The following is a 17,628-nucleotide window of genomic DNA, read 5'->3' on the forward strand; positions in this document are numbered from 1 at the left end:
CCCATTTACTATCATTAGGATGGGCACGCTTCACTGCCATAGCAATGCTTAAAGTCTCACCTCTTGAAATAACACTATTTTATATGTTTATATTGCATGCAAGAATGTTAAATAGGGCCTGTTTTTTCATCCAAGAATGATGCAATATGCTGGTGTATAGCAGGGCCGTTTCTAGCCTGTCCCCCCAAGAAGTCCTGTATCACCCCCCCCACCCCCCTCAAAAAAAAGTGCCATATAAGGTGGATGCACAATACAGGGAGTCCCTGATATACAAACAACCCGCCTATTGTGTCGCATTTCATTGCACACCCCCTTCCTGCACTCCCCCAGCCCAGTGAATAAATGCAGAGTATAGCACAGCAGAAGCTGTGCTCTCACCTCTCCATCAGAGGCCAATGCTGTGCTTCCGCCTCTCTGCTCAGCCTAGAATCTCCTACCACATTTAGTATGATTACACGCGACATGAGGAGAGTGAGGTGCCAGCACTAGAGGGAGCAGGAGACAGAAAAAATGGTCACACAGGCTGAGTGCTGGACTCTGGCAGGGAGGTGAGAGCACAGCTTCTGCTGTGCTGTGCTCTGCGTTTACACATTAGGCTAGGGGAGCACTGGAGGGGGACGGGGACAGATAGTTGGCACAAGGGGACAGAAGGAGGAAGAGGGGCAGAGACAGCACAAGGGGACAGAGGTAGGCACAAAGCATGACAGAAGAGGCATAAAGGAGGATGGGAGGAGGCACAGTGGGACACAGGGATGTGGGGAGGGGGTGACAGATGTAGCACAAGGGGAAAGAAGGAGGTAAAAGGAGACAGAAGGAGGCACAAGGGGACAGAGGTGACACAGGGGGACTGAAGGAGACAGAAAGAGGCACAAAGGGGGTCAGAAAGAGGCACAGGGGCAGAAGATGGCAAAGGGGACCAGAGGGACACACAGGGGGCAGAGGTGGCACAAGGGGGGACAGAAAGAGGCACAGTGGAAGCTGCTTGCAGATTAAATCATACAGACCTTATGATGTCTGCTTGTCAGGGACGAGCAATCATGGTGCACACAAGGAGCAGAAGCAGGTGATCAAACACCCACTTGAGAAGGGCTTTGTTCAGGGGTGGAGCTTTGTTTGGGGGTGGGGCTTATTTCGGGAGCATGGAGGCCCCCCTTCGTGGCTAGCAAATAAAAAATAAGAAAAATAAAATACTAGTAAATAAGGGATACAGGGATGCAGTGACTAGATGGTGCTTAGCTTCATCCCTATACTTTGAGCTCCAACTTACCCTGCCATTATCAGTTATGTATTAGTGATGTTCCAGCTTGTGCCCTTCACAAGCATGTTTGCCTCTCATCTGGAACCAAAACCAAATCATTGTCTTTGGATAACGTTTAATTGACTGTTGAAAACTGTTTCCATGAAGATTTTGGATGGCACTGCCTTGTACTGTTGCCAGGTGTAAGATATTCTTTCCTATCTCCACATAACCAGCACATCCCTTAACCTTCCACACTGTGTTACAGGTGTATGTTTACCTGTCCTCCTGCACACACATATGGAGGGTGTGGTCCAGGGAAGAGAGGGGTGTGTCCCAAAGAATACATCTGCATAAGGGCTTATAAGAAACTGCGGACTATAATACACACCTACAGTAGGTTTAGAGGGCAAAAACCATGGACAAAAGAAATATATATATATATATATATATATATATATATATATTGGTGTGAAAAACTATTTGCCCCCTTCCTGATTTCTTATTCTTTTGCATGTTTGTCACACCTAAATGTTTCTGCTCATCAAAAACCGTTAACTATTAGTCAAAGATAACATAATTGAACACAAAATGCAGTTTTAAATGACGGTTTTTATTATTTAGTGAGAAATAAAAACTCCAAATCTACATGGCCCTGTGTGAAAAAGTGATTGCCCCCCTTGTTAAAAAATGATTTAACTGTGGTTTATCACACCTGAGTTCAATTTCTGTAGTAACCCCTAGGCCTGATTACTGCCACACCTGTTTCAATCAAGGAATCACTTAAATAGGAGCTATCTGACACAGAGAAGTAGACCAAAAGCACCGCAAAAGCTAGACATCATGCCAAGATCCAAAGAAATTCAGGAACAAATGAAAAAACTAAATTAATTGAGATCTATCAGTCTGGTAAAGGTTATAAAGCCATTTCTAAAGCTTTGGGACTCCAGCGAACCACAGTGAGAGCCATTATCCACAAATGGCAAAAACATGGAACAGTGATGAACCTTCCCAGGAGTGGCCGGCCGACCAAAATTACTCCAAGAGCGCAGAGAAAACTCATCCGAGAGGCCACAAAAGACCCCAGGAAAACATCTAAAGAACTGCAGGCCTCACTTGACTCAATTAAGGTCAGTGTTCACGACTCCACCATAAGAAAGAGACTGGGCAAAAATGGCCTGCATGGCAGATATCCAAGGCGCAAACCATTTTTAAGCAAAAACAACATTAAGGCTCGTCTCAATTTTGCTAAAAAAACATCTCAATGATTGCCAAGACTTTTGGGAAAATACCTTGTGGACTGACGAGACAAAAGTTGAACTTTTTGGAAGATGCGTGTCCCGTTACATCTGGCGTAAAAGTAACACAGCATTTCAGCAAAAGAACATCATTCCAATAGTAAAGTATGGTGGTGGTAGTGTGATGGTCTGGGGTTGTTTTGCTGCTTCAGGACCTGGAAGGCTTGCTGTGATAGATGGAACCATGAATTCTACTGTCTACCAAAAAATCCTGAAGGAGAATGTCCGGCCATCTGTCCGTCAACTCAAGCTGAAGCGATCTTGGGTGCTGCAGCAGGACAATGACCCAAAACACACCAGCAAATGCACCTCTGAATGGCTGAAGAAAAACAAAATGAAGACTTTGGAGTGGCCTAGTCAAAGTCCTGACCTGAATCCTATTGAGATGTTGTGGCATGACCTTAAAAGGCGGTTCATGCTAGAAAACCCTCAAATAAAGCTGAATTACAACAATTCTGCAAAGCTGAGTGGGCCAAAATTCCTGCAGAGCGCTGTAAAAGACTCGTTGCAAGTTACCGCAAACGCTTGATTGCAGTTATTGCTGCTAAGGGTGGCTCAACCAGTTATTAGGTTCAGGGGGCAATTTCTTTTTCACACAGGGCCATGTAGGTTTTGAGTTTTTTTTTCTCACTAAATAATAAAAACCATCATTTAAAACTGCATTTTGAGTTCAATTATGTTATCTTTGACTAATAGTTAACGGTTTTTGATGAGTAGAAACATTTAAGTGTGACAAACATGCAAAAGAATAAGAAATCAGGAAGGGGGCAAATAGTTTTTCACACCACTGTATATATTAATTAAACCTGGTGCCTTCATGGTCCAGGAGCATCTTTTAGATGTTCTCCCCAATTATTGTGTCCCCCTTGTACCTCATGTGCCCCCTTTGCTCCCCCTTGTGCCCTCCTCCATTCTCCATGTATAGTTATAAGCAGCAGCATCACAGCTTACCTCATCTAGCAGCTCCAGTGGCGATCAGAGACCTCGCCTCTCGCTCACTGCTCCCCTAGTGCCAGCTTATGCTGATTACATCAGCAGAAGCCGGCACTAGGGGAGCAGTGAGGGTGAGGCCACTGATTGTCGCTGGAGCCGATGGATTAGGTGAGCTGTGCTGCCGCTGCTTATAACCATACATAGGGAGCAAAGGACGGTATAAGGGGGGAGCGGAAGAGGACATGGGGAGAATGCAGGTATTCCCTGACATCATGGTGATTTGTATCAGTGGGCAATTATAAGTCGGAGGACTCCCTGTATTTGGCATATAACACAGTGACTTTTTCTCACTATTTTATGGGGAAGAAAAAGTGCATCTTATAAGTTTGGTAGGCGGCATAATACGCAAGTACTGTAATATTTATTAAACAACTTTGATTTATCCGATGCTGAAAGGGTAAGATGCTACAGCTGTGTATTAAGACATTCTTCTAGTCTGCTTTAGAGTGCTACTAATGTGACTTTGCAGTATATTAGGTTGCTTCCCTTACAGTTCTGTTGTATGGATCTGACGCTGCAGTCTCCGGGTCGGGAGACAAATGTTAGAACAACTCCGTGCTCCGTATTCCTCGCTGTGATTTATTCCCCTCCTGCACCCGCGGAATGCAGAAGCATAATGTATCTCTGTATTATTGATGACAGTCTAAATAACCGCAGCCCCGCATGCCACAGTCTGCGCACACGCACGCCATCCCCGCGGTAAATGTGCCACTTTCTACAAACCAATCTACAGAACATTAACAAAAGGGGAGGCACGTGTGTCTTGAGATGACCTTCTCTATGGTCTACTATAGAAAGCTGATCTGACAGCAGAGTCCAGGTCTGCTAAAAAGCGGGGCATCATATCTGTCATAGGATACTTAAAGCCTATAGAAAACAATGGTAAGTTTTCCTGTTGTCTGCAGAGTAATGAGAGACTTCCAAGCCCCAGGGGAATTAAATAAATAAATAAATCAGACAATCAGCACAAGCTGAGAGTTATTGATCTTTAAAGGAGAGAAGCAGAGAGGTGCCACTCATTTTATCCACCTGCAATGACAACACTGGTAAGCGTAGACTCAGTGTGTAGCCTCAGGTCTGGCAGGGAAGGGACTTAATCAGTTTTGCGGTTCTCCGCACCAGAATTGGCGTGCTGGGCATTTACAGCTCATTTCCACGTTTGCATACAAAGATAATTGCAGAACACAGCTGGGAAGGTAGAAGTATTTATGCAAATAGACCGCCTCTTAAAAAATAATTTAAAGCACACCTGAATTGAAAATAAATGGATTACATTAACAATTGTATGTGTAGTTCTACTCACAAATAGCATTTTCTTGGAATCTCAGTGTCCTATTTTGTGTTTAAAAGATAAATGGAAAAAAAATTAAGTTTAAAGTTTATATCATCTAAAAAGGTGTTTTTTTTTAAAATCTATATCCAGCCCTTTTGATCACTTGTTCGAATCTGCTAAAAATCAATGCTGAAAAATGATACCTGATCAATCTAACTAAAATAGATCAACTTAACCACCACATAGGATGGAAGTATTCGCTCGATCAGAGGTGGGAGCGAGTCACTAGCGGCATTTGATTTTGCAACAATGTAGGCAGCAAAGCCTATACTCATCTGTCCGCCATTGCTTCCTCATGCTTCTCTCCACCCCCAGACACTCCTCCCTGTCTCATGTCACAAATGCTAGAGGCCAAATACTAAAGGCCTCTAGTAGTCATGTAAGTTATGTGCTAAGGCAGGGGTCTCAAACTCAATTTACCTGGGGGCCACAGGAGGAAAAGTCAGGATGAGGCTGGGCCGCATAAGGGATTTCACAAAAACGCCCGGGGGGCAATCCGCCGGCATTTCCTGGAAGGGGTAAAGCTTTCAGCTTCCGCTCTGCCCCTCCTGGCGTCAATCGGGGCGGATCGCTGCCTCTGCCTGCCCCTCTCACTCTTCCTTCACAGAGAGGCAGCGATCTGTGCGGCGATTGACGTCAGGAGGGGCAGAGCTACAGCTGGAAGCTCTGACCCTCAGCGCAGTCGTGAAAGTTTGCCCGGGGGATTTGGGGCCTCTGCAGCCCTCGTTTAGCGGCGGGGATGTGGCGGATTACTTGGGAGCACTGAAGTGAACTATAAGGTAAAATAGGCAAAAATAGCTCGCTTCCGTGTCTCTTTTGCTTTTGCCAGTGCGAGCCACAAAATATTGTACCGAGGGCCGCAAATGGCCCGCGGGCCGCGAGTTTGAGACCCCTGTGCTAAGGTGTTCCTAGTGTTTAACCTTTAGGTCCCTTTCACACTGGGACATTGAGTTGCGTAAATTTTACGTGTTGCTTGCCTAATGCAAGTCAATGGGGCCATTGATATTACCTGCGACGCGGTGCGGTCAGTCAGAAGTCCTCGATCTGATGCAGGTCCATAACTACGTTCCCGCACGGCTTCTGCGGCGACTTGCAGCGATCTGCATCGGCCCAGAAGTCATGTTCGTGTATGGCGACGCAAGGTTTTTTAAACACTTTCCGACGCCACATCGTGCGAATTAATATTTTTACAATACGCTTCCGTGCACTTCCGCATACCCCGAAGCAGGAAGTACTTTTTAGCCACCTCCTCTCTCCCGTTAGGATTAGAATTGTGCACACCACTACAAAAGCAACACTATAGTGAGAAAAGTTAATTAACTAAACTGCTCTATGTAGGCAGGGGTCCCCAACCCCACATTCGCGGCCCAGTGCTAGTCCATGGTGTCACAAGAGCCCCACTGGCCGTGAACACGCAAAACCGTCCGATCCGATTCTAGCACACAGATTGAGAGCTATGGACGCAATCTGCGTAGAATTGGCGGAGTTTGAGCGTCACGACGCAGTAGGGAGCCTGTGAGGTTACGAAAATACACTTTTACTCCAACCCAGGGGTAGATTTGCCACCATCTCTGTTTTCTATCAGCCCAGAGAAAACTGCTAACTGGCTATAGACCTGTGAAACAAACAACCGGTTAAAACTGTGCAATTCCTATCTATCTATCAAAACAGTAGCGTCCCTTCGGAAGTTTAGGTCTCGTCTGTGTATACTGAATAGAAGGTTTTACTGAGAGGTAAAGACCTTTTAAAAAGCCTTTATTTGTTACAATATAAATAATTAATATATACAGACAATCGTGAACAATTAAACGATGAGAGACAGTGATAACACAGTACATAAAAGAAAAAGGGATAAAAAGAACGAATACTTATGATTCTGTGGAAAGTCCGTTCGGGAAAAGACAAAGTTCCTTTGTTGCAGTTAGTTCGCAATATGGCCGAACCACATGGCCGTTGCTCCGCCTGCAAGATGGCCACTGCTATTTCCCCAAGCAGTGGCAGTCTTTTCGGTATGATGGAAAGTGGGGGAATTGGCTGGGGGTCCTCATGCAATCAGTTTTGAGCACTGACATTTCTGGGCGGAGTCTCAAGCTCAGCCCAGGGGCGTGTCAGGCAGTGAGTTCTCAGGGGAGGAACTTCCAGCCATCCACAAAATATGTCCAATTTCATACCCCGCCGGGGTTTTGTCGCACATGCAAACCGATTTCATATTCAGATTGGGCTGAGAATACACGTTCATAGGACATCAAACTTGCAATATTTGGGGCGCACGGGGACCCCATTATTCATATCTCAGCCCCTGCTCGGGTTACCTGGCTATGTCTAGTATCACCATATTCTACAGAATTAGGGAAACAAAATTATGTAATTTTCATATTCCTCCCATGGATGGTATTTGCAAAATGTGACAAAGTTATCAACACCATGCATTCCATACTCAGTTTAGTCGGTGCCGTCAAGACTGGGAGGAATGTAGGTGTCAATAGACCTCATGCTGTGCTAGCTTCCCCTGTTGAATAGACTCTGTTGGTATTTCAGCTCTGCCCAATTAGCACATTAGTGTCACCAGAGCTTTTCCGGGAGCCTTAACAGGATTTCTTGCTAAACCAGGTTGCTTTAGCCATATGCTAACGCAGGCCCATTCAGCCCTCATGGCAAAAGGGGGGGGGAAGGCAGGAAGGAAAAACTTCTATTTTAAAAATAAAGAATGTCAGTTTTCCGATCACGGTTGCGATCGGACAATCGGCCGCGAATCCTCGGACGACTGGGCGTCGCCCGGCGTCACACCTCCCCCTTCCCGAGCTCTGCTCAGGGAGGTGTCAACAGGACGCCTTCCGTAGCAGCTATTGGCGCTGTTGGGTCGGGTTCCCCCTGACACCGCGACAGCCCATCAGCGTTTTGGTGTCGGCTGCCTGCTTTGTGTTGGATCGTAAAGTCGTACTGCTGCAATGACAGGCTCCACCGTAGGAGCTTGCCGTTGGTTCCAGCAGTACGGTTTAGCCAACTCAGGGGATTGTGATCAGTGACGATCGTGAAGGAGCGGCCGTACAGATACGACTGCAGTTTCTGTAGGGCCCACACGATCGCCAGGCACTCCTTTTCAGTTGTGGAGTAGGCTACCTCTCGGGGCAGGAGCTTCCGGCTCAGGTAGAGGATAGGGTGTTCATCCCCCTTTCCATCCACCTGGCTGAGGACTGCGCCGAGACCGTAGTCAGAGGCATCGGTTTGCACCACAAACCGACGACTGAAGTCTGGGGCCTGAAGCACAGGGGCGCTTGCGAGGGCCTGCTTCAAGGCCTGGAAGGCATTCTCGCAAGCGGGGGTCCAGCTAACAACCTTGGGGTGCTTCTTGCTAGTGGCATCGGTCAGGGGCCTCGCCAGTGTACTATAGGCGGGAACAAATTTCCTATAGTAGCCGGCGGTCCCCAGGAACGCCTGGACCTGCTTTTTCGTGATAGGTCGAGGCCATGCCAGGATGGCGTCCACCTTTCCCGTGTCAGGTTTCAGGGTGTTACCCCCCACCCGGTGACCTAAGTACTGCACCTCGGTCATGCCAATCTGACACTTACTCGGTTTAACCGTCAGATTGGCCATGGCCAGCCTCTCTAGTACCTGGGACAGGTGTTTGAGGTGTTCTTCCCAGGTGGGGCTGAACACCGCAATGTCATCCAGATACGCTACAGCGAACCCTTGCATTCCCTCTAGCAGGTCGTTCACGGCCCGCTGAAACGTGGCGGGGCGTTCTTCATCCCAAAGGGCATCATCGTGAACTCGAAGAGGCCGAAAGGGGTGATGAAGGCCGACTTTTGCCTCGCGTCAGGTGCAAGTGGTATCTGCCAATACCCCCGGCTCAGATCCATGATTGATAGGTACCTGGCTGATGCCAGTGTATCTAGCAGCTCATCAATGCGAGGCATGGGGTAGGCGTCTGTAGTGGTGATGGCGTTCAGTTTCCTGTAGTCTACGCAGAACCGAGTTGTCTGGTCCTTCTTGGGGACCAGGACAACAGGGGCTGCCCAGGCACTACTGGACTTTTGAACCACCCCTAACTCCAGCATCTCCCTCACCTCCTTCTGCATGTCCGCCTGTACCTCGGGAGAGACACGGTAAGCGGATTGCCTGATGGGGGGATGGGTACCTGTATCTACCCCATGCACCGCCATACTGGTCCGCCCCGGGATACCGGAGAAGGTGTGCTGGTACTGGCCCAGCACCTTCTGTAACTGCTCTTGCTGGGCTGAGGCGAGCTGTGGATTGACGTTTAGGTCGCCGTCCACATCTCGTACGTCAGCCAGCAGGTCTAACAGGGGGTCTGCCTCTCCCTGCTCTAACCGGCTGCACACTGGCAGCGCATACTGGGTCCTGTCATGGTGGGCCTTCAGCATGTTTACATGAAAGCTCTTCTGCTTCCTGCCCCCCATGTTCACTAGATACGTCAGAGGGTTTAACCGCTGCACTACAGTAAAAGGCCCCTCCCAGGCTGCTTGCAGCTTGTTCTGCCTCACGGGAAGAAGGGCATATACCTTGTCACCCACATCAAATGACCGCTCTCCAGCAGTGCGGTCGTACCATGCTTTTTGTTTGGCCTGAGCCTGGGCCAGGTTGTTGGTCACTACTGCGGACAGGGACTCCATTTTGTCCCTGAACTTGAGGACGTAATCGACCACGGAGACATCAGTGGGGTCGCCCTTGCCCTCCCATGTCTCCCGCATCAATTGTAAGGGTCCTCGGACATTCCTCCCATACAGGAGTTCAAACGGGGAAAACCCGGTTGACTCCTGCGGCACCTCCCTGTACGCAAACAACAGATGAGGCAGGTATCGTTCCCAGTCCCCACCTTGCGACTCAACAAACGTGGTCAGCATTTGCTTCAGCGTCCCGTTGAACCGTTCACACAGTCCATTGGTCTGCGGGTGGTAGGGACTGGAGACAATGTGCGTCATGTGTATCTTTTTGCACAGGGCCTCCATGAGTTCGGACATAAACTGGGATCCCTGATCGGAGAGCATCTCCGCAGGGAACCCGACTCGGGAGAAAATGTTAAGTAGCGCGTCTGCTACCTTGTCCGCCCTCAGGGAGGAAAGCGCCATGGCCTCAGGATAGCGGGTGGCGTAATCCACCACCGTCAGGATGTACCTTTTGCCACTGCTGCTGGGAGTGGGCAATGGTCCAATTATGTCGACTGCCACTCTGTGAAAGGGCTCACCTATGATTGGCAGTGGACACAAGGGAGCCTTGCGGGGGTTCCCAGCCCGTTTTACCTTTTGGCAAACAGTACATGAGCGGCAATAGTTGGTCACATCGATCCGCATCCTGGGCCAGTAGAAATGACCCTGGATACGGTCAAGTGTCTTGTGGATTCCCAAGTGCCCTGCCAGGGGAATGTCATGTGCGGACTTCAGCACATGCCCCCGGAAGGCACTGGGTACCACAAGCAACTTGGTACCCACACTTGTTTCACCTTCGGTGGGCTGTACAGGCTCGCTGTACAGCTTACCACCTTCCCAATATACCTTGAAGGTATCTTCATTCGTGAGGGGCTCCGAAGCCTGTCTTCTGAGTGCCTCGAGGCTAGGGTCAGTCTGGAGTGCTTGCACAAATGCAGCACTCTCGCTCTCAGCCAGCTGGCCCGTGGCATATGCAGTTAGTGGCTGAAGGCTACCATCCCTGTGGTCAGAGGAGGGGGAGGAGGCCGGAACCTCTTCCACCTGCTCTGAGCCCAGGTTCTGAGCAGCGCGGCTGCGTGTTACTGCCAGTACAGGTACACCTTCAGACTGGCACATACTGGCATTACTCACATCCTGGCTGCATGCATGAATTACAGTGACAGGTACAACAACATTTTCATCACAAACAATCGGTATATCAAACACAGGTACCTGTGACACAGGTACTATTGGACTCGGTACCCCTGGACTGGGCACATTCAACCCACCTCCCCCCTGTTCTTGCCCCTTGGTGCAAAGTACCTTAGTGTGGGCGGAGAGTCCGTCTCCCTCCTGGCAGTCTGAGGGGCTTGGGGCAGGTTCATAATAGGACACAAGCTTGCCCAGGTCGGTCCCCAACAAAACTGGGACCGGCAGTTGGTCCAGGACCCCAACAACCTTCTCTTGAACCCCCACCCCCCAATCGATGGACACCCGAGCCTGGGGAATGCGAGAAAGAGTGCCCCCCACTCCAGTGAGGGTAAGGTATTTGTCAGGGAGGATATTTTCCGTCGGGACCAGGTGCGCACGCACCAGGGTGACATCCGCTCCAGTGTCGCGGAAACCGGTAACAAGCTGGTCGTTCACTGTAACCAGCTGGTGGTTGCTCGTAGCGGAGTGGATCCCTCTCCCACCTGCGAACATGACGTTGTTGGGTGCTCCCGGCTGGGGTGCGCTGGCTGGCGGCAGTTGCCGTGGGCGAGGTGTAGGTGGTGCAGGAGCTGGCGCGGTCTGCCTCCGCTCCGGGCAGTTAAACTTCATGTGTCCGGGCTTGCGGCAAAAGTGACAGGTGATGCCCTCTGTTACTGCAGGCCTGGACGCAGCAGCTGCGCTGGAGGGCCTCTGGGGCGCACGGCTCACAGAGGTAGGAGAGTCTGCAAAATTGTGGGACTGACCTCCTCTCCAGCTAGATGGGGCAGTCCTGCGGGTCTCCGGCACCCTGGTCGTTGCAAAGGTCTCAGCGAGGTCTGCAGCGACCGTCGCTGACGCCGGTCGGCGCTCCAGCACAAACTGGCGTACATCAGCCGGGCAAATGTTCAGAAACTGCTCCAGGACGATTAAGTCCTCCAGGACACCGTAAGACCCTTTAGTGAGGCCTAGCGTCCACTGGCGGAGTGTGGTGAGCAGACTGCTGACCACATCTTGATAAGAATCAGTAGATTTTTTCTGCCAGGACCTGAACCTTTTCCGGTAGGCTTCTGGCGTCAGCTGGTACTTAGTGATTATAGCCTCCTTTATAGCGGTATAATCATTGTCCTTTTCCACAGGCAGCTCTGAGAAAGCATCAAGCGCTTTGTAGCGCAGCAAGGGTGTCAGATGTCTGGCCCACTGGTCTTGGGACAGACGATACTGACGGCAGGCCTTTTCGAAAGACCTCAAAAACAAGTCAATGTCAGTGTCTTTTTCGATAATAGCAAATTTAAATTTTGCACTTACTGGAGCGGCAGTCCCTTCAGCAGGGAGGCTGGGCGTTGAACTCCGGCTGGCTTGCTGCACTTTCGCCATGTTCAGCTCATGCTGTCGTCTCTCCCGCGCCTCTGCAGATTGGCGTTCCTCTCGCTTTTGCTCCGCCATGTACTGCAGGTACTTGTCCACATCAGTTTCCATCAGCTTTTGCAATGCCTGCTGCATTACTGGATCAACATAACTGGACAGTCCAGTACTGGCCGGTTTCAGGCGAGTACTTTCAGGGGTTCTGGGGTCGGGGATCACACTGACAGCCTCCTGCGTATCTGTTGCCGCATTGCCCGCGGGTTGCTCAACCTCGGTACGCACAGGATCTTCAGTCTCTGGTTCCCCTCGACTTGCGTTAGATGAGCCGGTGTCCTCCACAGTGGACACCTCCAGCGTCCGCAGATTCTGGCTATCCCATCGGTACAAGTCCGTTATCAGGTCCTGCTGTTTCTTGCCGCGGATGTCCATGCCTCTCGCCTCGCACAGACTCTGCAGGTCGGATAGGACCATGACCTTGTAATTCCCGGACATTTCCATGCCAAATAAAAGAAAACTTAGGGGAGGGGTACTGGTTACACAGTCTCTCTGTATATATGAAAAATATATTGCACTCAGTCACTACCAACGAATTAGTTCGTTTCTCGATAGGGCTAATTCGATAGCCCTACCTGAGATACTATCAGCACACACAGATCCCACCACTGCCACCACTGTCACAAGAGCCCCACTGGCCGTGAACACGCAAAACCGTCCGATCCGATTCTAGCACACAGATTGAGAGCTATGGACGCAATCTGCGTAGAATTGGCGGAGTTTGAGCGTCACGACGCAGTAGGGAGCCTGTGAGGTTACGAAAATACACTTTTACTCCAACCCAGGGGTAGATTTGCCACCATCTCTGTTTTCTATCAGCCCAGAGAAAACTGCTAACTGGCTATAGACCTGTGAAACAAACAACCGGTTAAAACTGTGCAATTCCTATCTATCTATCAAAACAGTAGCGTCCCTTCGGAAGTTTAGGTCTCGTCTGTGTATACTGAATAGAAGGTTTTACTGAGAGGTAAAGACCTTTTAAAAAGCCTTTATTTGTTACAATATAAATAATTAATATATACAGACAATCGTGAACAATTAAACGATGAGAGACAGTGATAACACAGTACATAAAAGAAAAAGGGATAAAAAGAACGAATACTTATGATTCTGTGGAAAGTCCGTTCGGGAAAAGACAAAGTTCCTTTGTTGCAGTTAGTTCGCAATATGGCCGAACCACATGGCCGTTGCTCCGCCTGCAAGATGGCCACTGCTATTTCCCCAAGCAGTGGCAGTCTTTTCGGTATGATGGAAAGTGGGGGAATTGGCTGGGGGTCCTCATGCAATCAGTTTTGAGCACTGACATTTCTGGGCGGAGTCTCAAGCTCAGCCCAGGGGCGTGTCAGGCAGTGAGTTCTCAGGGGAGGAACTTCCAGCCATCCACAAAATATGTCCAATTTCATACCCCGCCGGGGTTTTGTCGCACATGCAAACCGATTTCATATTCAGATTGGGCTGAGAATACACGTTCATAGGACATCAAACTTGCAATATTTGGGGCGCACGGGGACCCCATTATTCATATCTCAGCCCCTGCTCGGGTTACCTGGCTATGTCTAGTATCACCATATTCTACAGAATTAGGGAAACAAAATTATGTAATTTTCATATTCCTCCCATGGATGGTATTTGCAAAATGTGACAAAGTTATCAACACCATGCATTCCATACTCAGTTTAGTCGGTGCCGTCAAGACTGGGAGGAATGTAGGTGTCAATAGACCTCATGCTGTGCTAGCTTCCCCTGTTGAATAGACTCTGTTGGTATTTCAGCTCTGCCCAATTAGCACATTAGTGTCACCAGAGCTTTTCCGGGAGCCTTAACAGGATTTCTTGCTAAACCAGGTTGCTTTAGCCATATGCTAACGCAGGCCCATTCAGCCCTCATGGCAAAAGGGGGGGGGAAGGCAGGAAGGAAAAACTTCTATTTTAAAAATAAAGAATGTCAGTTTTCCGATCACGGTTGCGATCGGACAATCGGCCGCGAATCCTCGGACGACTGGGCGTCGCCCGGCGTCACACATGGGCCTCTCTCTCTCTCTCCCTCTCTCATTCATGCAGAGCAGTGCACAGCAGAGCGCCACCAGGTGGAACCATCCTCTCATTACAGCCATTAGCTGTGCTGCCTTATCTTTTGTACCAGGCTTGATGCTGACATGCATCGGGAGCCATACGAAGTACACTGCAGCTCAGTTGACAGCTGTAATGAGAGGATGGCGCCACCTGGTGATGCTCTGCTGTGCACTGCTCTGCATGAATGAAACTAGAGAGAGAGGCCAGGCCCTTAGACTGACTCATGTGATGGTATAACTGTGCTGCTGCATGGAAATACGAAATGCACTGTGCTGGGGTGGTTTTAGAGGGAGCCACTGGCACTGTTAAAGATGTTGGGCCCCAATTCCTTGCCCCTCTGCCTCTCCCCCAACCCCCCCCCCCCACACTCTTACCCCCAACACATCGCTATAACCCACTTCCTCGGAGAACCACCACTGCCCCATGAAACAAACACCACCGTCAAGACCACCTCCACATCACAAAGTGCCCCCTTTCAACCCCCCAGAAAACAACCATCACACAGACCCCAGAGACACAACGCCGTCAAAACTACCCGCACACCACAAAGCCCCCCTAAAAAAACACCACCACCACAGTCCCCTGAGAAAATGCTACCTCCAACAGCACCACTCCAAGACAAACCCCACCCCGAAACCTCCCTTGCTCCAGTCCCTGGGAAAAATGTCACACTGCAAAATGGACCTTGGGCCAAAAAAAGGTTGGATACTGATGATACTTATAGACACTGCTGTCCATTGTCTGGTCCACAATCGCATAGAGCTGCATCCACCACTATCAAGCTACAAGCAACCCCTCCAACCAGCATGGTTGCACAGAACTTGACCTGGCTCCAGCAGACCCCACCTCTCTCCACCAATGTTGTAACAATTTCCCTCATAAGATCTACTTGCCAGCATAAGTGGGCCAGCATCAACCCCCTTCACACCATGTGAGCTAAATAAGATCAAATGGTAAATAATCTTAAGGAAATCACTTGTACTAAACAAGTTGCAATCGATTTTGTGTCACAAGGAAAATTTTTGATCAAAGCGAATTCATGTTCCTCTTCAGAAAATCATTCAGAACCTCTCACAGAGCAATCATTTAACAAAACACCACTCCAGACATCAATTCACATCAATCGCTCAACTTAAAATAAAAGCTCTCCATCTATAGCCAGCTTAACCCCATCAGAGTTCAGAAGATAAAGCAAGAAAAATGGCATAAAATGCTAATACATTTTTCTACTGTACAGCAACTACAACGGTTTAAAGTGGTCTTAAACTCCGACATAACATTCAATAAAAATGTGTTTTCCTACTTTTTATTACTCATACAGTTATCATATTTGCTTTTGTGCATAAGTAATATTGTCTGTTTACAAATTACACATTTTCAAAGTGTAGTTTATCTTGCCCTGAAACCTGCCATTGCATTTTATTCAAACTGCTTTTTATTATATATTAACATCTTCTAATTAGCTGTTCTGAGCTGTTTGTGTGCTTGAAGCACAGAGAGCTTCACAGAGAGCTCCTTTTCACTTGTTATACTGTGTTTACAGACATGTATCATCATTGGAATGCAAACAAAGATACTGTTATCTCCAGTTTGGATGCAGATTTGAAGTTGAATAGCAGGATAAAGTGCTCTGTTTAACCATTTCAGTGATGTTCTGCTAACATTTTTTGGGGGGATAGTAGCTTTCAAGCTGTGAGGAACCTTTAATGCTGGGAATACACGGGTCGATTCTGGTGCTCAATTCTGCACCCGATCGTTTCTCTTATATTCCGCTAATTTTTCTTATCTTTTTTCAGTTCACTTCAATGACAAATCGAGTGGCAAAACGATCAAACTATGATCAGACATGCCGGAAATTATCCAACCATCTTATCAGCTCAGAATCGACCCGTGTATTCCCAGCATTAGAGCAAAGTAGAAATGCTGACTTTCAGACAACTTTAAAGGGAACCCGCGGGTGAGAGGGATATGGAGGCTGCCATATTTATTTCCTTGTAAACAATGCCAAATACCTGGCAGCCCTATTGATCTTCTGGCATAAGTGTCTAAGTCAAAACCCTGGAACAAGCATACGGCTAATCCAGTAAAACCTGTGTCAGCTGAGTCAGAGTACCTGATCTGCAGCATTAGAGAGGCGCTCACATCCGTGTTGTACTGCTACCAAGGTGCTTTTTGTATTAACCTGAGGAAGCAGGCCAGCACCCGTGAATTGCATTGTCTTATGTGCATGAATAAAAAGTATACTTACCTTTGTGTTTATCCTTAAATATGTAAGAGATCTATATACTCCTAGATATACTAAACTATTATTAGATCCATTGGGGCACCTCCTACACAGTTTTTAGAATTGATCTGCTGCATGCTTGTCCAGGGTATATGGCTACAAGTATTAGAGACACAGGAACAGGAGGACTGCCAGGCAAATGGTGTGGTTTAAAAGGAAATAAATATGGCAACCTCCATATCCCGCTCACCTCGGGTTCCCTTTAATTACTTGAATCTGGGAAAAGGCAAAGTAGTTTTGAAAACAAAAATCTGATTGTCTGATCTGAGTGTGAAAAGTGCACGGGTTATTTTTAAAGAAAAACTGTATCCCAGGATGAACTTCATCCCAATCAGTAGCCAATACCCCCATTTCCCTGAGAAAGCTTTACCTTTTCTCATATAGCTCATCAGGGACGTCTCTATGGCGGATATTGTGATAAAATTCTTCTTATAGTTAGTGTGACACTGACAGTTTCCAGTATGTGAACTTCGTTGCATTTTGGGAAATAATGGCTTTTATCAACTGCCCAGCAAGCAGTATCTTCCAACCTTTTGGCCTATCACATGGTTAGTGGTTGTGTTTATAGATAATGACAGTTGGTGCGGTCCATTTTGTTTTCTTGTCTGTCAGCAGTAAAGATGATGCCCTGCAGGCTCATGATAGATCAAACTACATGAATGAATTACACAGCAAGTACCAGTTATTTTTTGATTTCTTGTCTATTTTTTAACTTTGCAATGTATGGATTCATTTAACCCCCAAGCCCACCACCATCTTTCGGTAAAGTTCCTCTTTGAATTAGTACTTTTTCAGAAACAAGGATATCTTGTTTATACTGCTGTGTGATTTATCATTGAGGAGATGTCCCATTGCTTTCTGCTCATTCAAAGATACTGAACAGATGCCTCCTGCTCTGGTACTAGAACCATGCAAAGTCAGGCAATGTCAGAGAGCCATTTAGATCAATTACAGATAACCTTTAAAGGGCAACTCCAGTAAAATCACATACTGTAAGCAATGGTAATCACAGAAAACTCGCACAATTAATGAGTTCTTATAAAGCTTTCCTGATGGAATCAAGAGGCTTTCCAGACATGCGGAGAACAGGTGGAGCAGCAGAATCCTACCATATGTTTCTATGCATATGTATAGATATTCTTCTACCTCTGAGGACAA

General features: G+C 48.0%; 1 protein-coding gene across 5 annotated transcripts in view; it reads right to left on the minus strand.

Annotated features, from left to right (window-relative positions):
* PATJ (PATJ crumbs cell polarity complex component) overlaps positions 1–17,628 on the minus strand; it is a 396,175-nt gene that overhangs the window by 192,988 nt on the left and 185,559 nt on the right. The window lies entirely within an intron of this gene.

This window comes from Hyperolius riggenbachi, chromosome 6 (assembly GCF_040937935.1).
Source record: "Hyperolius riggenbachi isolate aHypRig1 chromosome 6, aHypRig1.pri, whole genome shotgun sequence".
NCBI classification, from domain to species: Eukaryota; Metazoa; Chordata; class Amphibia; order Anura; family Hyperoliidae; genus Hyperolius; species Hyperolius riggenbachi.